This window comes from Zingiber officinale, chromosome 7A (genome assembly GCF_018446385.1).
Source record: "Zingiber officinale cultivar Zhangliang chromosome 7A, Zo_v1.1, whole genome shotgun sequence".
Taxonomy (NCBI): domain Eukaryota; kingdom Viridiplantae; phylum Streptophyta; class Magnoliopsida; order Zingiberales; family Zingiberaceae; genus Zingiber; species Zingiber officinale.
Window position 1 is genome coordinate 77,387,716 of NC_055998.1, and position 25,975 is coordinate 77,413,690.

Here is a 25,975-nt window from a genome sequence, read left to right on the forward strand (position 1 = left end):
TTGAGTAGTTTCTCCCAAAGCTCTTTAGTAGTGTCGAACCTTCTGACTCGATCAAGATTTGAATTTGATAATCCGCCTAGGAGAATACATGTTGCCTTTGCATTTGTCTCGAAGTTTCTTATCGTTTGTGCATCCCACTTGTCATAGGTGATGGATACACCTTCTTCAGTTGGGAGGATGAGTCCGATCTGGACTATGGTCCATGTCTCCACTTGGGTTTTCAGTTGGTGCTCCATCTGGTCTTTCCAGTAACCAAAATTTTCGCTGGACAAGAGTGGTAGGCTTGCGGTATTGTATCCATCTTCATAGGCCATTTAAGAACCTAGCACGCAATATTAACAAAAAACTTGTTCCAAGACTTGGTCTTGGATTAGTAGTGCAGAATAAAGATAGCAATTTACAAATTTTGAAAAAAATAATAAAATAATAAAAAATATTATTAAAATAATATAAAAAATATTATTTCAAAATTTACTAAATGCGATATTTCGTTAATCCCAATCAATTGTGAAAAGATGAAAATGAATTTTTTGAAAATAGTTTTGGAGGGAAAAAACGAAAGGCGTAAGTTTTTATTTTTAGCCTAAATAGACGAAAAAGCCACAAAAGAAATGCTCGAATGGTGGTTTCACCTATTCGAAGCGACCCCGCTCTGGTACTAATTGTTGGATCGAGAAGTGCTAGAGGGGGGGGGGGGGGGGGAATAGCGCTCGTGGCTTTCACAATTTTCGAATTTGTACGAGTAAAAACAAATGCAGCGGAATTAAAGACATGCAAAGAAGGAACACAACGATTTACTTCGTTCAGAGCCTAGATCGACTCCTACTCGAAGACCCGCGATCCTTGATCGCTTTCCGTGGGCAACAACTATAAGTTCGGAATAATTACAAGCTGAAGTACAATAATTGACAGGAATTAATTATACCGACGACAATTAAGAAATGAAGATTCGGAGCTCCGGGTCGTCGGGTGGTTGTCATAGCACTTCGGGATCGTGTCGTTAGCAGCAAGTCGCAGAAGGATTGCTTGGAAGAAGATATTTCAAGCTGCTGGTCGAGATATCCTTTTATTGGACGTTCAAGGCGCCTCCACTGCCAGTCAAGGCGCCTTGAACCCCAAAACTTATCCCTGTTCCTGCGCTGTGATAATCTCCGCTGACTACTGCTTATCCCAACCTGAAGGCGCCTTCATCAAAGCTCCAAGGCGCCTTCAATCCCTATGAAGGCGCCTCCAGCTCCACTTCACAGCTAACTTCAGCCTTGCACCCGAGGCACCTCCAAACTCCATGGAGGCACCTCAGACACTGTTCATCCGAGATTAATCTTTGCACTTTGGTCCCTACAAGATATGTTAATCCCAAATATACCCTGCAGCACAAAGTTAGCACATAAAACATAATAGATATGATATAATGGCAGTCTCCGGACTGTCCGGGTCTGACTTCGGGTTTCCAACCGGAAACCCTAGGTCGACCCGACACCTACTGTTCCCTCTGCGGGGAATGCGTCCTCACCTACTCCACTCAGGAGATTTACCTTATGCCAGTCCGGTCCTCCAGACCGACTGGACTTTCCGCCTAGGGTTACCACCCCCTAGGACCTAGGGTTACCGCCCCCTAGAGTTTTTCTTAACCTAGGATTACCGCCCCCTAGGACCTAAGGTTGCCGCCCCTTAGGGTTTTCCTCCACCTAGGGTTACCGCCCCCTAGGACCTAAGGTTACCCCCCCCCCCCCCCCTTAGGATTTTCCTTCACCTAGGGTTACCACCCCCTAGGACCTGAGGTTACCCCCCCTTAGGATTTTCCCCTGCCTAACCGTAGTTAGGACTTTCCTGAAACCTTATTTAACCACGTTAGATAACAAGGAATCTTAACTTTGAATCCCTTTGTCATTATCAAAACTGAGGTTCGATCGTCGAATGCTTACTGCACCAACATAAACTATCCGACTGGGTAACCGAACTTAATCTACCCGAAATGGGTAAATAAGAGTAGACTACCCGACAGGGTAATTAAGGTTAGAAAAAATGGGCTAGGTTTAACTTGACCCACGGTACTGGTGAAGTTTTTGGATGATAGTACGTTAGGGAAGCTTGGGCATCGCATGTCTAGGAAGATATGACTTCGACCTGGTGCATTTGGCCAAGTGGAACTGACCGAAGCTACCCTTAAATGGATCCTAACTAGTTTGACCAAGGTTTAGTATTAAGTTCAATGGGTAGGACTATTTGAGAAATCTCGAAGGCATGGTTACTTTAATGAGTTCCTTGTGACTCACCATAGCCCAAAAGTTTATCAAAAAAATGCTTACTTGTTCAACCCAAAGTTAAACCTAAATCTAACACAAAGTTAAATCAAACCCTTAAATTGAATCTCAATTCATCTCACAAAAATTATAGGATTCCCTGATTGAAAATTTAGATCGGGTGAGATGACTAAGGAATTTAAAATTCAAATTCAAAATTAAACTCATAACTATAATTAATTCAAATTCTATAATCAATTAATTAATTTCAAAATTATTTGAAAAATATTTCAAATTCTTTTAAAAACTTAATTTCAAAATTATTTTTAAAATTATTTTAAAAATCTTTTAAAAAAAACTTAATTTCAAAATTATTTTAAAAATCTTTTAAAAACTTAATTTCAAAATTATTTTAAAAATCTTTTAAAAAAAACTTAATTTCAAAATTATTTTAAAAATCTTTTAAAAACTTAACTTCAAAATTATTTTAAAAATCTTTTAAAAAACTTAACTTCAAAATTATTTTCAAAATTATTTTAAAAAACTTAATTTCAAAATTACTTTCAAAAAAATCTTTTAAAAACTTTACTTCAAAATTATTTTAAAATTTTTTTGATAATCTTAATTTCAAAATTATTTTAAAAAATCTTTTTAAACTTAATTAACTTAAAATTATTTTCACGATGAATTAATCTAAAGAACTTTTATTCAACCATCTCACAATCACCCATAGGATTAACTGATTGTCAACTTAGATTGGGTGAGGTGGAAAACTAGGGAGCCTTCTTCAATTGAGCTATCTATCAATCCATTAAAAAGAAACCAATTCAACTACTTTATGTGTAGGAATTGGCCTCAAACTAAAGAACCTAGGTTCAGTTGCATTCGGCAACAACGATAAACTTAAGGTAATCAGAAAAGGTAATATCGAACTTAGTTCCGATTTTATTATTCGAAAAGTTCTACTAGTTGAAAATTTCAATTTTAATCTTCTAAGTATAAGTCAATTGTGTGATAGTGGATACTTAGTTACCTTTGACAAATCTAGGTGTGTAGTTAAAAATATTGAAAACCCTGAAATTATTCTTAAGGGGCTTAGGAAAAATAACATCTACACAATTGACCTACCCACATCCTCTACAAAGTGTTTTATAACACAACAAGAGGAAACTGATCTGTGGCACAGAAGATTGGGCCACACTCACACTAGACTCATTTAAAAAATGAGTCAAAATGGTCTAGTTAGAGGTTTACCCAAACTAAAATTTATTGAAAACTCAATCTGTAATGCTTGTCAACAAGGAAAACAAACCAAGTCAACCCACAAGTCAACTAATCTAGATAGAACTAACTCCTTACTTGAGCTCCTACATCTAGACCTATTTGATTCACATGGAGCCAAGTCACTAAGCAAGAACCAGTATTGCTTAGTTATAATTGATGACTATTCTAGGTTCACTTGGGTAAAATTTCTAAAAATGAAAGATGAAACCTTTGAAGTATTTAGTAACTTTTGCAATTTAATAGAAAATGAAAAAGATACTAAAATTAAAAGAATAAGAAGTGATCACGGGGGGAGGGGGGGGGATTTGAAAATCATAGGTTTATCCAATTCTGTAGAATCAATGGATATAAACATGAATATTCTTGCCCTAGGACCCCCCAACAAAACGGCCTAGTAGAACGTAAAAACTGAACCCTACAAGAAGTCGCTATGACTATGTTAAATGAATATAATTTAAATCATCAATTTTGGGCTGAAGCAGTAAATACTGCAAACTATATCCAAAACCGAATTCTAATTAATAAACTTCACAATAAAACCTCTTATGAAATATATTATAATAAAATTCCTAACTTAAACTATTTAAAAGTTTTCGGGTGTAAAGTTCACATTTTAAACACTAAAGATTACTTAGGAAAATTTACACCCAAATCAAACCAAGGAATCTTTTTAGGGTACTCTACAACAAGTAGGGCATATAGAGTCTATAATCAAAATACCCTAAAAGTTGAAGAAACAACTAATGTAATATTTGATGAAGAAAATAATCTACCAAATATAGATGAAAGTATTGACATTAATCCAAAAACTGATGAAGATAATGAAATTCATCCCAACACTAATAAACCAGAGGAATCGATTTCTGACCCAAATATAAGACCAACTAGAGCAAGTACCTCTCACCCACCTGACCAAATTTTGGGTGATCCAAACCTAGGAGTCAGAACCAGATCCTCATATAGGAACCTAAGTCAGATTGCCCTCATTTCAAAGATTGAGCCTAAGACTATAGAAGAGGCCCTACCCGACCCAGACTGGATCATTGCTATGTAGGAAGAGCTAGCACAATTCGAAAGAAACAAAGTCTGGGAACTTGTACCTAAACCCATAGATAAGTCCCTAATTGACACCAAATGGGTATTTAGGAACAAATTGGATGATCAGGGCGAAATAGTTAGAAACAAGGCCAGACTAGTAGCCAAAGGTTTTAGTCAGGTTGAAGGTTTAGATTATGACGAAACCTATGCACCAGTAGCTAGACTCGAATCCATTAGGATGCTGCTAGCCTATGCAGCATATAAAGGGTTTAAATTGTACCAAATGGATGTAAAATCTGCATTCCTAAATGGGTTCATTAAAGAAGAGGTCTGTGTAAACCAACCCCGAGGATTTGAGGACTTAGACTACCCTAATCATGTACTTAAATTGAAAAAGGCCTTATATGGACTTAAACAAGCTCCTAGAGCATGGTATGAACGGCTATCTAATTACTTAACATCCAAAGGCTTTAACCAAGGTCACATAGATCCAACTCTATTTGTAAAAACTATAGAAAAAGACATCTTTATAGCCCAAATCTATGTTGATGACATAATTTTCGGCTCAACCAACTCTAAATTTCTAAAAGAATTCGTTAAATTAATGGAAAATGAGTTTGAAATGAGTATGGTTGGAGAACTAAATTTCTTCTTAGGTTTACAAATTAAACAAACAAAAGATGGAATCTACATTTACCAAACTAAATATGCTAAAGAACTAATTAAAAAATTTGGCATGGAACATTCTAAAATCATAAATACCCCAATGGCCACTAACATCAACATTGACTCGGACCCAGAAGGAAAATCAGTAAACCCAAAGTACTATGGAAGTATAATAGGAAGCCTACTCTACCTAACTGCAAGTCGACCAGATATAATTTTTGCAGTTGGTATGTGCGCAAGATACCAGTCTTGTGCAAAAGAATCACATTTAACATATGTTAAAAGAATACTTAGATATATAAAAGGCACTCTCAATATAGGACTTTGGTACCCTAGAACCAGCACCTTTGACCTGTTTGGCTATTCTGACTCAGACTATGCCGGGTGCAAATTAGACAGAAAAAGTACAAATGGTAGTTGCCAAATCCTAGGTCAGTGCCTAGTAAGTTGGTCAAGCAGAAAGCAACATTGTGTTGCTTTGTCAACCACTGAAGCTGAATACATAGCCCTAGGAGAGTGTGCCTCTCAACTTTTGTGGATGATGCATACCTTAAAAGACTACCAACTAGAATACAAAATTATAAAAAATCTTAATTGATAATATAAGCTCAATTAATCTAACTAAAAATCCAATTCACCACTCTAGGACTAAACATATAGAGGTTAAGCACCACTTTGTAAGGGATCACGTCGCTAAAGGTGAACTTGCACTCAACTATGTTGAGTCCAAATCAAACCTAGCTGACATTTTCACAAAACCCTTACCTGAACTTGAGTTCAATGCACTTAGAAGACAAATAGGAATGTGCTAGGTAGAATAGATGTTAATTTTCAAAATTCATTATCTTATTTCAAAACTCATTCTCTTATTCTTTTAAAAATCTAGGAAAAATAATGATTTTAAAATCCCCTTTTCTTAGAATTTTAAAAAATTAGACTTAGTTTAGGCTCTACCCTAGAAATCCTGTTCCCCTAGATTTATGTCAGAGCATCTCACAAACACCTAGGTATACCTTGCTTGTGTTTGAAAACATAGAATGGTGTGAGATGCATAGGGTACAACCTGGACTCAAGAATGCTTATTTCTGTGCATCAATATGAGTCTGGGCATTAAATACTTTATTAACAGTAATCAAGTCAAGTCTTCCAGCTCTAGTCAAATCTAACTGGACTAAATGACTTGACTTGACTAACCAAGTGAAAGTTGTTGCTCTCTAGGCAATCAGCAAGTAGCTAAAGGTTAGATAGTTGGTGAAGGAAATGAAAATATTAAGCTTAAGCATGCTTGTACTTTAGAGCTCTGATACCTGATCAAAACCAATTAAAAAGTTAACAACTAACTCATGCTTGGACTTAAGGACCAACCAATTTAATTAAATTAAATTTTAGTTTCTCCCTCTTTGTCCTAAAAATTAAAAAGTTCTTACTCCTATGTTTTCAACATTAAGTATTGGTTTATTCAAATTAAGCTAAGTGCCTTTTTAACTTAAATTCATTGTTTGCAAAAGACTAAGCTAAGTAGTTCATATAGAAACCTTCAACCTTTTTTCAAACTTAGCCAACCTTCAAATCTAACTTTTTATAAATTCTTGCTAAGCCATTTTTACTTACCTAAAAGTATTAAGAATCATTGCTTTCAAAATGTTTTCTTGCTAAGTAAAAAAGAGACTTCAAATTTCTTTAAGATTTTCAAAATTTAGCTAAGTATATTTCAAAAACAACTAAGTTTCAAAAGTGGCTAAAATCGTTCTTAATAATCTACTAAATATTAGCCTTTTAAACTTAGTTGAAACCTTTTTTTTTCAAAAGTCAATTTACCATTCATAAGCCTAATCTGTTTTTCAATAAGAAAAAATTAAAAGTTGCTTAAACTGGCTTATTTTTTGGTAAATGACAAAGGACGAAAGTAGGAAATTCAAAAGTAAAAATCTACAACTGGCTTATTTTTTTATAAATGGCAAAGGGGGAGAGTAGGAAATTCAAAAAGTAAAAAATAAAAATCTATCTAATTCAAAAGTAAAAGGAAGCCCTGTATTAAGGGGGAGCTTCACAAAGTTTAAGTGTTAGCTTAAGTTATGCTTTTATTTGACTTTATATACTTAAGCTTACTCACTTAAAATCTTTTAATATACTTATGCATTTGTTTTACTTAACTTTGAATTTGGGTTGCCATAATCAAAAAGGGGGAGATTGTTGGTGCGGGAAGCATCCGACGATCGAACCTGAGTTTTGATAATGGCAAAAGATTCAAAGTTAAGGTGTGTTGTGATCTAACGTGCTTGACTAAGTGTTTCAGGAAAATCCTAACTGTGGTTAGGCAGGTAAAAACCCTAGGGGGTAGTAACCCTAGGTAATAGGGGGTGGTAACCCTATGCGGAAAGTCTTGGTGGGTCGAGTGCTTCAGGCAAAAGTCCTAGGGGGGGGATAACCCTAGGTGGAAAGTCCTAGTGTCGCGAACCAGGTGAAAGACTGGACCAGCCGAGAAGCCGAAGTCCAGCAGAAAGTCCGAAAGCATCGAGCACCGAGCAAAAGTCCAATCGATCTGGAGGATCGCACTGGCAATAGGAAAATCTCCTGAGTGGAGTAGGTGAGGACGCGTTCCTCGTAGAGGGAACAGTAGGTGTCGGGTCGACCTAGGGTTTCCGGTTGGAAATTCGAAGTCAGACCCGGACAATTCGGAGACCGTCATTATATTCTGTTATCATATTTACTGTTGTTTTGTGCTAACTTTGTTTTGCAGGGTAAGTGTTTGGGACTAACGCTTTTGCAGGACCAAATGAGCACAAGTTAACCTCGGATGAACAGTGTCCGAGGCGCCTCCATGGAGCTTGGAGGCGCCTCGGGTGCGACCCGAAGCCAGCTGTCCAGAAGGGTTGGAGGCGCCTTGAAGGAAGCTCAAGGCGCCTTGAACAGGTGGTTTAAGGCGCCTTGGACACTGATGAAGGCGCCTTAAGCTGGATAAGAGGCAGCGGTCAAAGCTTCATCGCAGAATTATTTACGGGATAATACTTAGGGATTCAAGGCGCCTTGGAGCCTGATGGAGGCACCTTGAACACCCTTTATAAGAGGGTTTCGACAAGCAGCTCAATATATATGATTCCAAGTAATCCTTACGCTACAAGCTACTCAAGAAACATCCAGAAGTGCTGTTACAAGCCCCCGACAACCCGGAGCTTCAGATTCTGCTACCTTATTATTGTCGGTATAATTTGTTTTAGTGCTTTCAATTGTAATATCTTATTGTACATTTTTACGAGCTTATAGTTGTTGCCCACGGAAAGCGATCAAGGATCGCGGGCCTTCGAGTAGGAGTCGATCTAGGCTCCGAACGAAGTAAATTCTCCTGTGTCTCTATGTTTATTTTTCTTTTCCGCTGCGTGATTTAACTCCGATAATTTTACGAATCGAACGAAATATCCGCGAGCGCTATTCACCCCCCCTCTAGCGCGTCTCGATCCAACAGGCAGCACCCCTACTTGCGATATAACCATCGTGAGTGTTCTTAAGCGATCCTACAGCGCCTTAGCCTGCTGTCCCAAATCATTTTGAGTGAGACCTTGCCGATTCGGAAGGTATTTCTCGGTAGTCGAAGCCTACAAGTGTTCAAACACTTGTTGCTTCGCTTCTATGAGAAAAATACCCATAAAATACATAAAAATCATAAATTTACAGAAAGTTACAGAACTGATATTTTTCATAAAAATACAAACGAAACTCATACACGCTTCGCACGTGACTCTGATACCACTGTTGGATTTTTCGGGCCATAAAAATCGCTTTTTGCGTTGCGAAAACCTCAAAATCCCATGCCACCGAATCCGTGCAAAGAAAATAATTTCAAAAACTTTATGTGTATGAGTTTCTAAACCTAGATCTACTCTAGATCTACATGGTAGAAAGATTACCCTTGATGCGAAGCCCTTCGCTTATCCCTCTTGTCCAAGTTTGCCGAATCTCGAGAGTGTTCAAGTGGGCACTCCTCTATATATATCCACACAAATGAATCGATGGAGAGCACCTCTAAAGATGTGCTAGCAACCTTAGAGGATCAGCAATGGTGGAGGAGAGGGAGAGAAGAAAGGTAGAGAGGAAGAAGAAGGAGGTTACAAAACCAAAATGAAACTCACACAAGAGTGTAATGTGGCCGGCCACTTCAAGGAAGGCTTTTAAACCTCCATGGGATATCAAGAGTCACAACTCTTGATCTCCCTCATGAGGTGACACACACATGTGCTAGCCTTGATGATGCGGTACATCATAATTAGCCCACTCAATGCCAACTCACAAATGAGGTGGCAATGGTCAAGTCAAACTTGACCTTTCATCTTCCTCTCAAGTCAAGTCAAACTTGACCACTTCTCTCCCATGGTTGATCAAATCTAACCATTGGTTCAAGTTAATTTTTAAATTAATGAATCTCTATTCATTTAATTAAATTGGCTCAATGAGTCTAAGTCCAAATTACACTCATTTAACACATGAACCAAATTGAGTCCAACTCAATTAGTTTACTTTGGATTACTCTTAATCCAATTTGGTTCATCACATGAACCTAATCCTCTTAGTTCATCATATGAACCTAATCTCCATCTAATTGCCCTTTGTGTGTGACCCTATAGGTTCTTGTAATGTTGGCAATGCTCCTAAACCCATTTAGAAGCATAAGTAATGAGCGGTATCTAGCAACACATCATTACTACCCAAGTTACAAGAATGTTGAGATCCAACATCACCATATGTGACTACTAGTTGTGACCCTTCACAATATATGACAAGTGTCCTTCTATCCTTGACATCTAGATTGATCAATATGAGGCATAGACCGTGTCATCTTCTAATCAATCTAAATCTTGAATCCTAAGTAGACTCACTCAATCAAATGAGCTCAACATCTCATATTGACTCATTTGGGCATGACCTTGCACTTAGTGGTCTCTCTCTATCAAAAATAATGATGTTACTCTCGTCATATAGGAGGGATAGATCCCATCTACATCACTCACAACCCTCCGTATAATTTGTTACATACCCAGTAATCGCCTTTATAGTCCACCCAGTTACGGGTGACGTTTGACGAAGCCAAAGTATGTAAATCCTTATGTAGGGAACCATGGTGACTTCAGGTCCAAGGACTAATAGTCATACTAATAGCCACATGAGAAAGTATATGACACTCATATAACGATCCATGATACTTTCTCATGGTGGGTCATTCAGTATACATTCTCCAATGCATACCCATGTGTCAACCTGATATCTCCATATCCATGACTTGTGAGATCAAGTCATCGAGTTGACCTACATGCTAGTCTCATCGCATTAACATTGTCCCTGAATGTTAATACTTGCCTAGGAATGATTAAGAGTAGTGTTCCCTATATCATCTCACTATCGATTCAACCAATCGATTGATATAGGTAAGAACCTTCTACTCAAGGACGCTATTATACTTAGTTATTTGGCACCAATACAAGTAAGCATAATAACCATAAACAAATGCCTCTATATATACATAAGAATATGATACAACGAGTCCATACAACAATCATCAAATGATTGGCTCTAGGGCTCTAACTAACATTAACGAGGACAATGGACCAATATAAGGATCAAAATTCTCAATCGACCGATTCAATGTATCAGTCCACTCAAGCTCCTCAAATAAAAAAAATAGTTTTTCTTATTTGCTTATGGATTCTGTATATTTTTTTATACATGTGTGTGAATTGAAATAAATCAATTTTGTTACTGGTTTGTTGGTTTTATACTGATATTATTATTTTTCAATTCCAGATGCCTTAGATGATATGCATGATGACTCATTGCGATGTGTGACGAAATGAGCTATGAGAGGAGATTCAGGAAATTGAGTATGACTCATATCATGGAGTCAGATGGTATATTGGATGACTTGATCGGTTGTTCTGGAAACTCGAATAAGAAGAGTTTCCCATCCTCGATAATTACAGGATCTGAGCTTTACATTCACTACGAGGGAATCTGAAGGTGGTAACACACCAGATATGGGGGCTCTCAAAGGGAAAATCTCATATGTTGGTGCGGTTAGCACTAACGGTCTAACTCAGGTTTTGATGAATGACAAATCAGGTTAAGTTAGGTTCGTCGTTATCTAACACTCTGATCGAGTGTGCAGGATAAGTCCAGACAGGTCGACGGGCTGACCGGATGTCTGGCACGAAGTCCAGCTAGGTCGACGGGCTGACCGGATAGCTGGCGAGAAGTCCAAGCGGGTCGACGGGCTGACCGGACGCTTGGCGAGAAGTCCAAGCGGGTCGACGGGCTAACCAGACGCTTGGCGAGAAGTCCAGACGGGTCGACGGGCTGACCGGACGTTTGGCAGGTAAGTGAGGTAAGTCACTGGAGGGGAGTGACTGCGAGGACGCGTTCCCGGGAAGGGAATATTAGGCGTCGACCCGGCTTAGATCCATTTCGGATATCTAAGTCGAGATCGTGACTAGATTTCGGTCTCGGAAAGACGGGATCTAAGTCATACTATTTGTACTATTTCATACTATTATAAAATGTGCTAACAATCTATGTTGCAGGTTATATATTGCCTCGGACTAACTTTGTTTTGTAGGAAAAGGGAGTTTTCTGGAATAAAGTGGTCCGGGCGCCCGGAGGTCCGGGCGACCGGAAGGTAAATTATATCCAGCCAAGTCATCGCCACGTGGAGCATCACGGTTTGAGCAGCTACGTCACATTCCAGGCGCCCGGAAGAAATCCAGGCGCCCAGAACAACATATAAAAGAAGCCCCAGGCAGGAGCTTCATACAATCAATCATCAATCTCAGAACTCTTCTACTGCTGGTCCTGCTGCTCTGCTGCGACGCCAACAAAGCTCCGACAAAGTGCTCCTTCGGTTTTTAGTTAATTTCCTTATCGGTATTACTTTGTTTCATTAGCATTTCCTGTATTCATCTTGTAATTATATTTGAATTGCTAGTGATTGCCCAACGAAAGTGGTCAAGGACCACGGGCCTTCGAGTAGGAGTCGTCACAGGCTCCGAATGAAGTAAAAACAACTGTGTTCATTTACTTTTCCGCTGCGCTTATACTCTGTGTTTTCGAATCGATATTCACCCCCCCTCTATCGAATCTAACGGTCCTACATCATATACATAATTGTGTGTAGAGATATTTCACCAAGAGTTCCCAGAGGAGGATCCAGAGGAAGATTTTGAAGAATCTGAGGAAGATCCAGAGGAAGATTTTGAAAAAATTGAGGATAATCCAAAGGAGGATCCTAAAAAATCTAAAGAAGGTTCGATGATAGACCAAATTGAAAATCTTGAAGTTGGTTTATCTGAGATTGCCTTAAATGAGTCTGCCTGAAGGGGATTGACTTGACCATTGCACTGGTATTTGTCCTAGTGGGAGTGATGTTGGCCTATCTAGTTTATTAGATCTTTTATTGTTATTGTTGTTATATACAAATAGTATTAATCCATTTTATTTTTGAGATGTGTAATAAATTTTGTACTTATGTAAGAATAGAGTTACTTTATGAAAAGTTATGTTATGTGTTAACAAATTTAAAAATGATTAATTCATTTCATGATTAGTTTATGTTTAATTAATGATTTGTTCATTTTATGATTAGTTCATATGTTGAGATGTGTGTAATAGTATTGATCAATATTGATTTAATTGGTCATACAAATGATGAGTGGAAATATAATTATCACTTGATTTTATAAATCAACTTAAATCAACATATAGTTAATTATAAATTACATACATATGAATTACATTGAACACTAAATAATGTATTTATTTATATTATATCATGGTAACTAAAAACATTATAGTTGAACTCAATAAGGGAGAGAAACTTAATGGAGATAACTATAAAATATGACACCTCAGGATATAGTATATACTTGAGGAACAAGAAGTTCTGGAGACTGTAAATCAGGTTATGGTAGAATATGTAGATAGTCCCATTGCACAAAACAAACAAGATCTTGATGTCTATAAGGCATGGAAGAAAAAGGACTTCACTATAAAGGACATATTGATTAGTTCAATGGTTGATGACCTAATTTTTTAGTATAAGTCATATCTTTTGTCTCATACAGTCTGGGTTGTCCTTAAGGAGAAATACAGTGGAGTAAGTCTGAGCAATGTTCGACAGCTGACAATCATGTTTGACAGCTACAAGAAGCATCTGAATGTTTCAATGGTTTAATACCTCAGGGAGATGTCAAACATGATTCGGGAGCTCAAAACTGCTGGTCATGAGTTGACCGATAAACAACAGATTCAAGCAGTTATTCATTCCCTTCCAGATTCTTCAGAGACCATGAATCAAACCTTAACTCACAATGAGAGTATCAAGACTTTCACTGACATCTCACGTCATGTAGAATTGGAGGTAGAGAGAGTTAAATCTGCAAGGATTTCTGGACTAATCTATGTGACTATCGGTTCTGTTGGATCATCTAGATCTAAGAAAAAGAAATGGTTTAAGAAGGGGAAGGGAAAGAAGACAGGAGCGGCTACTGTAGGATAGATCTCAATCAGGAAGAAAGGAAAAAAAAACCAAAAATGAAACCTAAAAGCAAGTTGACTTGCTTTAACTGTAGCAAGAAGGGTCACTTCGCTTAGGAGTACACTAAGCCAAAAAAGGTAAATCCAACTGTATCTTCTTTTTATGAGCATTTTGTTGCTAGCTTAGTGTTATTAGCCGATTCTTATCCTTTGCGGATTATAGATTCGGGGGTAACTAACTATGTAGCTCAAGAAAAAGTTACATTTGTAGAGTACCATTAGGTATTAACTGGCAACAAATGGATCTATGGAGGAAATAATACAAGAGTTGAAGTCAAAGGAGTCGACACTTACAAACTCAACCTTTATGGTGGCATTATTTTATTTTTACATGATATCCTTAATGCTCCTGAAATTCGATGGAATCTTGTTTTCATTACATATTTTCTTGATTTAGGGTATTGTATTAATTTTTAGAGCCGGTGTGTTAAACTTAAGATTGACTCAGTGTCAATCATATATGATTTTTTTTAATAAATGGTTTTACAGTTCTTGATGTAGAACCAAATGTTAATTATGCTATTGAGGATTGTTTTTCGAACATTGCTCTAAATAGTGATGCAGGTCTAACTGATGAGGTTTGACATGCTAGATTAGGTCACATAGGACAAGAACGTATGAATTGGTTGGCTAAAGAGGGTCTATTGGGCACTCGGGATAAGATTCACTTGTCTATATGTGAGCATTGTCTTACTAGAAAAGCAACTAGGAAATCATTTTATATGACTATTGGAACTGAATCACCATTGCAATTAATAGATTCAGATATTTATGGTTCAATGAATGTGAAGGCTAGATATAGAACTTCCTATTTCATTAAATTTATTGATGGTTTCTCTCATTTAGATCATGTGTATTTGATTTCTCATAAATCTGAAGCATTATATTATTTCATTCATTATATGAACAGAGTTGAGAATCAAACGGAACGTAAGATTAAGACTTTACGCACTGATCGTGAGGGGAGGAGGGATATTTGTCTGATATGTTCAAGACAATATGTAATAATAGAGGGATTATTAGACAACTGTCAATCCTTGGAACTCCACAACAAAATGAGATTATTGAAAGAAGAAATATGACTCTTCTTGAAATGGTTAGGTTTATGATGGAACAAGCTAATTTATCGATCTCTTATTAGTTGTGTAGGATTGAAAGAGTGCGATGAGGGGGGGGGGGGTGAATATCGCTCTTTTCAAAACTTTTTTTTAAAACAAAGTAACAAAACAGAATATAGAGACTCGTTTCAGTTACTTAGTTTGGAGCCTACATCGACTCCTACTCCAAGACTCGTGATCTTTGATAACACAGTTGGACAATTCACTAAAACTCTTCTTTCCGAAAACCTCGGAAAGAAGCAGTGCGTACAATGAAATGAGTAAGATAGTAACAGACTACTATCTTACTAGAAAATAAGTACAATGCAAGCTTTAAAGTCACTATATGGGAGATGAAGATTGGTCGACACTTAAACGAAGTAGACGTTTGTTTGAAGACGGGTTGCAAAGTAGTAGCACGAACAGAGAGTTTCCATAGCAATGAACAGACAACTTCGTTATGTTCTTTAGATCTCGAGCTCCACTTTTATAAGAATTGGTATTGTTCGGTCGACCGATCCTTGGGTTCAGTCGACTGAACTCGCTCCTTAACTTCTTCACTGAGATCCAATCCTTAGGCATTAATGATGTTTAATGGTTCGATTGACCGATCGCCCTGTTCGATTGACCGAACAGTGAGCTTTCCCTGTTCGTTGAGATCCTTCATAAATGCGCCATTAATGTCTCTATTGTTTGGTCAACTGAACCCTGGGTTCGATCGACTGATAAGGCAATCTTCCTTTTTTACTTTGGCTCGAACTGATCTGTGCCACATCATCAATGTGCGGTCGATCGATCCTTTTGTTCGATCGACCGATCATGGCTTCATCGAACTTTGTCGTGCTTTGGTCTGAACTTGTATATGCTTTGAGTTAACCTTGTTTGATCGACCGATCCTCTGTTCGGTCAACCGATCAGGCTAAACCTGCAAAACAATGTTAGACAGTATACTCCTGCAAAACAGAGATTAGCACAATAATAATATATATGATGCATGAGTAGTATTAGATAGTAGAACTATCTTGATCTCAACTTGAAAATCTTCTCGGTTTCTTCAGTTAAATCAGCGACCTTAAGTTATTCCTTTCAGGAACACGACCTCACTATCGCTCTGTTAGGATGTATACTAAAAGCCAAGTTTTTTGTATGAATATTTATTGAATGAACATTTATTTTGTAATAAGAATCCCATTGGTCAAATGTCTGCATTTAGTTAAATGTAGTTGTCTATTTAATTTATATTGTAGGTAACATGGTGTGTGGTGTCACACAGAAGATCATATTATCAGTTTCTTATAAATTATAAATAGAAGCTCACAACCAAGATGGATTTGTTGGTTGCTACTCGGAATACCGTCCTAGTTCCCCTGTACAAAAATTTGTACAAGCATAGTGTTGGTGCAATATTCCCTAGGTCTAGGTTGACCTGGTTGACTGAGCTTGAATTGGGTCAAGCTTGAGTCTTGATGTTTGGATTTCGATGTTTGACAATACATGGAGATTGCAGGTGCAATTGTTCATGTAGGGAGATTATGAAGAAGAGTCAAGTAGGTCAAGGTTGAATGGATACTTGTTTGGAAAATCATGGTGAGTGAAGCCAGGTGAAAATCCTGGTGAGTGAAGCCAGGTGAAAGTCCTGGTGAGTGAAGTTAGGTAGAAGGAAAGTCCTAGTGAGTGAAGCTAGGTAGAAGGAATGTCCAGGTGAGTGAAGCTAAGCAGATGAGAAGTCCTAATGAGTGAAGCTAGACAGAAGGGAAGTCTTGGTGAGTGAAGCTAGGCACAGGAAATCCAGATGGATCAAGGTTGATTGGACATCTGGTGTTGGGAAGTCCAAGTAGGTCAAAGGGATTGACCGGATACTTAGCACGAGGAAATCCAGATGGGTCAAGGTTGACCAGACATCTGGTGGAAGTCCAAGTGGGTCAAAGGGATTGACCAGACACTTGTTGAGGGAGTTCTAGCAGGTCAAGGGTGACCGAATGCTAGGCATGATGTACCAACAGGTCATGATTGACAGGATGTTGGTTTAGGGGACTTTGGACTTGGTTTTGGGCAAAAACCATGGGCTGGATCGATCAGTCGATCGATTGTCTCATGCCCAATCGATCGGCTGATCGATTGGGTGAGTCCCCGCGACAAAGGCATCCCCAATCGATCAGTGGATCGATTGGGGAGAATCGCCGATCGCATAGAAAGCCTCCCAATCGATCGACCGATTGATTGGGAGCCTCCAATCGATCGGCTGATCGATTGGGAGCTGTGATTCTGCGCGATAAGCCCTGGATCGATCGGACGATCGATCCAGGCAATTCCCAGGAGCACAGAGGCGCTCTGGATCAATCGGTCGATCGATCCAAAGCTTCCCCAATCGATTGGGAGCAATCCGATCGATTGGGATTTGACCGTTGGCGCAAGATATAACTGTTGGCGAGCGTTTCCCACAGTAGTTCCTCCTCGATTCTTCTCCACACGACACTGCGATCCTCTCCAGTTCTCTTCGCCAGATCTTGAAGGTTCTTGGAGGCTAGTGCTGGTGCACGTCCAAGTCAAGAGGCAAACTTCAACAAGAAGAAGAAGCTAGGGTTAGGGTTTTCTTGTGCATATCTTGTAAGCTTTTGCTTGTATTGTATTTCCCTTCCCTTTCTTCTTGTACTGTGAGCTTGTAGGGTTTCTTTGCCTTTGATAGTTACCGAAAATGAGTGTTTATATAGTGGAGGGTGCGTGAGTGTGTGGATCCTTGGATTAGTCACCTCTTCTTGAGGTGGATACCAAGCAAATCTCTAGTGTTAGCATTGAGTGTTGTTTCTTTGTATTTTCCGCTGCACATCATCTCAAGAAACAAGCAACGACAAGCACGAGATCACGCCGAGTTATACACCCACCCCTCTAGCTACATATTTGGTCCTAACACATAGAACTATCCTAGCTACCCATGTGTTCTACTAAAGTTAAATTTGGATTGCAAATGATGCTTAACATTATTAATCCAAAATTTCCCTTTAGAAGTTAAACTTGAATTGGGAACGAAACTTAATATTCTTACTTCAAGTTCAATCGATGTGATCTTCCTAAGTTAAACCATATTACAGAAGTTGATCAAATATCTATTTCAAGGATCGGCTTCCAGGTCAAACGTGGCGAGGCACTAGGCCTTCTTGGGTATGAGATCATCCACCACTGCCTAGACAAAGCCTTTCAAAGAAATCAGATATTTAAACTTCTCACAATAAACAAAGTTTAACAATAGAGACCTCAATAGAAGCACATTATCGAAACATGAAATCGAAACGAAAATCAGTAACAAAAATGATAATTAAAATCGATAACCTCTTGTGTTTGGTTTTACAAGATCTATATAAAATGATGCACTAATTATGATGCGGAAACTTATAACTAGTTATACCTCTTGTAACTTATAGACCTCTTGATCTTCTATTGTATTCCTCTTCTTATCTCGGACGTCGTGTGGGCGACGATCTACAAAGATGAGAATCCACCCAAGCCTTCTTCTTCCTTCCAAGTTTCGGCCACCAACTTTCTCCAAGAGATGATGAAGTTCGTCCACCAACCAAGCTCCAAGGGATGTTAGGAAACAATGCCTCCTTCTCCTTCTTCTCCAATCATGAACCGACCACCAATTTAACCTTCAAGTCTTGATGCCGCCGACCACAAAGATGAAGAGAAGAGGAAGAGCAAAGGGCCGGCCACCACCAAGGAAGAGAAGAGAGGAATAGAAGATGTGTGTTGTGAGGTGAGACACCTCTACCCTCTCTTTTATATTCCTTGGTCTTGGCAAATAAGGAAAGTTTTAAAACATAATTAAAATTTTCTTATTTTTCTTGCCAATGTCTAAGAAGGAAAATTTAATTAAAACTTCCTTATAAACCTTTAATGGTCGACCCCTACCTTGTTCTCCAAACGAGGAAAGTTTTAAACAAAAAATTAAAACTTCCTTAATTGTTTCCGGTAAGAAATTTTAATAAAATTTCTCTTTTAAAATTCCCTTCATGGTTGGTTATAAAAGGAAACTTTTATAAATTAAAATATCTCTTTTAAAACATGTGGATGGTTTCAATTAAGGAAAGTTTTCTCTAAAATTAAAATCTTCCTTTTAACTATAAATAAGGAAAGATATCAAATTTTTCTCTTAATCCATTGTAGAAAGCTATAAAAGGAAAATTTAAAATTTTAAAAACTCTCTTTTAAAACCATGGCTTCCACATAAGGAAAAATTTAAAATTTAAAACTCCTTTTAATATTTATGTGGCCAGCCACCCTTGCTTGGGCTCCAAGCTAGGGCCAGCCACAACTTGAACCCATCTAACCTTGGTTTTGCCGGCCCTAGCTTGGGCTCCAAGCTTGGCTTTGGCCGACCACCTTAAGGTGGGTAAGAAAGTGGGTATTGGTGGACATAAGACTTTATAAATAAGAGGCTACAATAGGGACCGAGAGGAGGAATTGGTTTTGATCTCCCGATGATCTTGAGCTTCCCGTGTTCATCCCGAACACCCAACTCAAGTTTATCAATAATATCTCATTCCACTAAAGAGTTATTATTGCACTACCGCACCAATCCCATATTACTATATGGGCTCCTTCTTATCATGAGTGTGTTAGTCTCCCTGTGTTTAAGATATTGAATGCCCACTAATTAAATGAGTTACTGACAACTCACTTAATTAATATCTAGCTCCAAGAGTAGTACCACTCAACCTTATCGTCATGTTGGATTAAGTCCACCTACAGGGTTTACATGACAATCCTTATGAGTTCCTCAAGGGGACATCATCAACCTAGATTACTAGGACACAGTTTCATTCTATAATCAACAACACACCGTATAAATAATATTATTTCCCAACTTATCGGGCCTATTGATTTAACGAGCTAATTCGCACCCTTTGATAAATTAAAGAAATTAATATTAAGTATATGTGCTTGTTATTATATCATGATTAAGAGTACACACTTCCATAATAATAGAGGTATTATTCTTTTATTTAGTCAGTATAGAAAGATACTACCTCAGATGGTCATGCTCAATACACTCATAGTGTACTAGTGTAATTTATCAGTCAAGATAAACTAATACCTAATTACACTACAACCACTCCAATGGTTTGTCCCATTCCATCTTGGTTGTGAACAACTGTTTATAATTTATAAGAAACTGATAACATGAACTTCTGTGTGTCTCCTCACACTATGTTATCTACAATATAAATTAAATGGACAACTACACTTAGCATAAATGTAGACATTTGACCAATGTGATTCTTATTTTAAAATAAATGTTTACAAAAAACTAGACTTTTAGTATACACTCTAACAGGATTGGGATAAACCATTGGAATAGTTGTAGTGTAATTTGGTATTAGTTTATCTTGACTATAAAATTATATTAGTACACTATGTGTGTATTGAGCAGGATCATTTGAGGTTGTTCCTTTTATACTGACTGCATAAAAGAACATAACCTCTGTTATTATGGATGTGTGTACTCTTAATCCCGATATAATAACAAGCACATATACTTAGTATTTATTTCTTTAATTTATTAATGGGTGAGATTTATTTGTTAAATCAATAGGCCCGATAAGTTGGGAAATAATATTATTTATATGGTGTGTTGTTGATTATAGAAGAAAACTGTGTCTTAGTTATCTAGGTTGATGATGTTTCCTTGAGGAGCTCATAAGGATTGCCATGTAAACCCTGTAGGTGAACTTAGTCCGACATGACAATGAAGTTGAGTGGTACTACTGGTGTTGGCCATTTTGCATGTCACGTGACACTCCAAATTAATAAAGATTGAAACTCATTAAAATTAAGACAAGTGTTGTAGTAACGAGTCCCAAGTCGTATTTTTCCAAGGTTAACTAGTGAGTGTGTACATATCCAAGAATTGATTCAAGTTTAACTCTCTCGTAAACAAGGTCAATTTAGCACTTCCTTTTGATTAACATTACAAACTAAATTCTTATACGATCAAAAGTAAATCAAGGAAGATTCTTAACTGATTTAAACATGGTTCAACTCCACCTCATCAAGCTTACACAACGAATTAAGCATCATTGATTCAAATTCTTCGACTTAACTAATTTACCATTCTCATACATGATCAACAACCTTTCACTGAGGTAAACAATCAGTAACTCATATTAACATCCAACATTAAATCTTCATAACAGTGACAATAAATCCAAGCCATAGAACAATTGTTTTTTCTAGACTTTTGAATTGAAAGTAAGCTTTAACTTGTAGAAACCGAAACATGGAATTAAAAACTAGAATTAGATTGTAAACTAAGTTAGAAACTAAACTTGACTAACATTATAGAAATCTGAAGTATCAGAATTGCAGATCAAAAATTAGAACCGGGGTTATATAAGAAAATTCATTCAAACGGAAATAGAAAATGCAAACGAAGAATCAAGCATGCAATCTAACTATCAGATCTTAAGATCTGAGCGAGTTCATAGATAATTCAAAAGCAAAGATAAGAAAAACAAAACCCTAAGCATTCCACATCCAAATCCCGAAACAGATCTCCTTCATTCTGCCAGAAATAGAGCCACCTCTGAGAACACCCTTCGGGTGACCACCGGCAAAGAACTAAGCTTCCAACTAATGCATCCTCTCGATCACTGCCTCTGGAAACCGCCCTTCGGGCTCATGGATCGGGTAACACTCACATCGCACGAAATCAGTAGCTCGACTCTAGAATTTTGCATCACTCGGCCAATTGATCAGATCGGTGAGAATTCAGCAGATGGAATGAAATCCGGATGCTTCTAGGATCGACCGTCGATCCCCGGTGGCTGATGAGATCACAGAGCATGGGAAATGCCCTCTGCTTGGATCGCGGATGGGAATCAGATCGAGCTCACGGATTGAGAAACACCCTAGTTCGCGATCTGACCTCGGACAACGAATGCTGGTAGCTGGATGATCGCCGGCAACGAAGAAGGACTGCTCACGGATCTGAAGTTGGGAATGGGAGCTGCGGCCGCAAAGAAGAAGACACACACAGTGTAGCCAAATCGCGAGGAAGCCGAGCTCGAAGGTCACTGTAGCTTCTTAAAACCTTTATACCCCCTTTTAAATTTGATCGGATGGTCCAGATTAATTCAGGCTTGATCAACGGTGGAGATGTCTCAGATCGGAATAGAAAGCTCTAGATCTTCATCAACGGCTGAGATGTGCTCCTCATTAGGTTGGATGGGCCAGATCTTCAATGGATGACCTAGATCTGCTTGATCTTGGATGAACGGTCCATAATATCCAAAGCTTGATCGTCTCATCCAACCCTAGATTTAAGCCCAGCATGGTCTGATCTGATCGGGTCCATGACCCTTTTGATGCCTACAAAATAATAATCAAATATTAGTATCAAATACCATGAAATTAAACCAATTTATAATTGAGCCAAGATCACATGCAATTATGAAATGAAATGTAAATGTGAATTTCATCTATGAAACGGATTACTAAAAACATGCATTGTGAATCAAAATAATGTAGCAAAATCATGGTTATCAAATCCCCCACACTTAATCTTGGACGTCCCGTTCAAGTCAAGAAAACTAAAAATCATCTCCACAACAATTCCCTAGCAATACCTTGAAGATAGTAAAAAGAATTTAACTAAGACCATCTAAAGATCACAAACAATCATGAATACAATCCAAACAATAATCAGTAGGTATGGTAGTTTGAATCCAATTGAAAAATTAAGCAAGATGCAATCTCACAAAGGATTGACCTATTCTAGCTCTCACACTCAAAATTGCATATAAGTGGAGCTCACTCAATGTCACTCACAACATTTCACTACCATAAGCTTGCTTATTTTCTAATTCTCCACCACTATAAAACATAGCATACATGAATCAAAAGGATTTTATCAACAAGAATTGAAATGGAATAAAAAAGAATAATGAAAATAAATGAAATAGGCAAAAGAAAAGAATTCAATGAAGTATATAAGAAGATAAGAGTATTGGAGGAATATACTTGATGAGTTGACCAATTTGATGTGAAAAGAGATGAATACCATTCGTCGTTACCAATTCAAAACATCAAGCTAACCTCTCCTTCAATTTGAATGCAAACATAGAATCTTGATACTCTTTTGATGTACCATTTTTCCAAAATTTTCTTTCTTCATTGTTTTTACTGTTTTCCCACTTCATTCCATCACTTTGAAAGCTCAAATAATCTTAAATCACCTCATGGAGAAAAGCTCCCTCCCCCACACTTAAAATCTTGGTCGTCTCGGACAAGAAAACACCACATGTATCTAATTATTTGAAATTCTTTTAGCCATTGTTTTCCTTTTCATCCTGCAGTTTGTATATTTTTTTTACAGTTTGATTTTATTCTGCAGCATGCTGCATTTCCTGAATTCCTACATTAATTACAGCATTTCAAAACCTGAATTTCTACAACTTAGTCTATTAGATTTTGCATCCTGCAGATTCAGCCTTTGAGACAACCATTTCAGAATATAGGCTAGTCTCTATAATTGTTGACTCGAGCTTAAGCTTGAGAAATTCCAAGTTAAAGAAGTTCAGCTATTTACTAATCAAAATTTGCACAACTTTTGGCATGCAACAAGTTCCTGAATGTGATTTTCATCAGTTTCACACGTGCAGCAACTCAGCAACTCTGCCTTCTTCCAGTAAATTTGCTTATACTCCAGTATACAAATAGGAAGTCATAAAGAGTAGTTCAGCTATCCATAGCTCAGGTTCAAATTTTATTCATAGTTTACACTTCTCAGCAAAGCAGATACAACTTCCTGGATTAAGTCTCAGGTTTGCTAAAGTCAAAATTCATTTTGTTGCTGCTCGAGATCAGCATTAAGCATTGGCACAAAACATTTCCTATTTCTCTGTTAATGCTATTTCAGAATTTCAGAGATAGAATCCAAATCATGCAATAGATAAGCATCCTTGCCCTATGTATCACTGCTCTGTATCATTCAGTGATTCACTTCATTATAGCCTCCAAATGAACCTTGCTTAGCTCCCAAGATTCAATAGGCCACTGCCTTGAGCAATTTAAGCACTTGATTATGTCCCAGCAGCATATAAACAAGTACAAGGATCTACATCAGATTCTACATCACTTCACATCTTGACATCCACCACTGATTTCCTTCATTTCTGCTTCTTCATCCAGCATCTCAGTTTTAGAAATTTGATGCATTCATTTACAGCTTTTTGGTATCTGTTTAAGTGGTACTAATCTGCCAAGCTATCTAACTTTCTGGTATCACAACTTAGCTCCAAAAATCAAGGTTCTACATTTAGGAAAGTTGTGGGCTCTTGCTCTAGATATAAGATCTTAATGACTGTGAACTAATGAGATCTTCATTTGAAACTATTTCTGATAGAAATCTGTAGATCAAATTGGCACACAATAAACCATAATCTATACTCTTTTCAAGTTCAAGAACTGGATCTTTATGATGTGTTAGCTACTAATTGTTCAAATGAAGCTAATATAACACTCTTAGCTAAACAACACTAAAAATTAGAACTCAACATCTCCACATCGACTGACTAACAAAATTCAGTAATACCAGTTCTACAATAAATTCCAAATTTTTCACAACTTCTTCATATAAACTTAAATCTTGATGAAATCATCTCTGCTGGACAATTTCAGAGTTCACAACAGATTGCATGCTTTAAATCATGGGAGGTTTGAAGTGATAGGAACACCAAGTATCAATGGAAAGCCTGTGTTCTTCGTGAACTTCACTGATCAGAAACTTGGAACATAAATATGGCACACAACAATTTCTTCAATCTTGTTTCCGTGATGTATTTCCATACATTTCCAATTCTAGACGATGGATGATTCCATTGTCTAACAAGTATGCTTCATTAATGTCAACAAGAGAAAGAAACAAATTTAGCTTGACAAGTTCAGCAGGAAAATAAGAAACCATAATTTGAGGAACTTTTGGCCTGAGTTATTAAAGGTTTATCCTGGAATAAGATCCCATTAAATTTGTATTCTAGACAAAAACAACAAGAGAAGTAGCACAAAATAGAGTTGAGATACCAAATTATGAATCTCCGAAATCCTGTCAATTCCTGCATTCAGATTACTAAAAATCTTCAAATTCAAGTTTCCTTCACTCTAGCTTGAACTAAATTAATTCAAATTTGAAATTCAGCCTAACTGTTGAAGCTTCTGTAATCTATTTTCAGTTACAACATTTTAGAATAAATGTTTCACAGAGTTCAGAACCCACAAAATCTAGCTCCAATTATGCCACCCATTTCAGCTTCTTCATTATTCAGGTTTCAGAACTCAACTTCTTGTATCAGAATTCCAAGGCCTTTCAAAGTGTTCCATTGAAATTTCAGCAACTATAATGTTCTGTCAAGCTCTTCGAATTGCAGAATTCACACTGTTACATCAACACATATTCAAAATTTGAGTTGGCAAACTTTATCAAAATATAGCAACAAATTCCAAATTCAGCCATGCTTCATTTCTGAAAATTCAGAACTTCATTCCTGCAGATTATCTTCCTACATTCAGTTTAAGATTCAGCACGGTTTCCTTGTAAGATTGAAGCACACCATAGCATCAATTTTGGAACATGAAGATCTTCAATTCTACATTTCCAGATTCTATAATTTTTTTTAAATTTCCAGTTCTCATGTCATTCCAGATTTTTACTCAGTAAAAGCTTGGAAAGAATGACACTCCATTTTTCATTGAGCATACAATACATTTACTTGAATTTCTCAACGATTTGAGAGTTTAAAGAGAAAGTTGGCACAAAATTGGCACAAACCAGTGTACATAATTTTCAGCTTCAATACATGTTATTCTTCTAGCTTCTAAACTGCTTTTCCATTGTACATATTTGATATCCTGAATTACAACATTATTTGTCCTCCCATAGAGCATTCTTTGAATTGACTCCACAATCTTAGAGTTTCCTAAACAATTTACAATAAGAAGTGCCATGAACCTCAAGAATAATTCTCTCCCCCACACTTAACTCTTTGTCCATCTAGTCGATCCAACTCATCAAGAATTCAA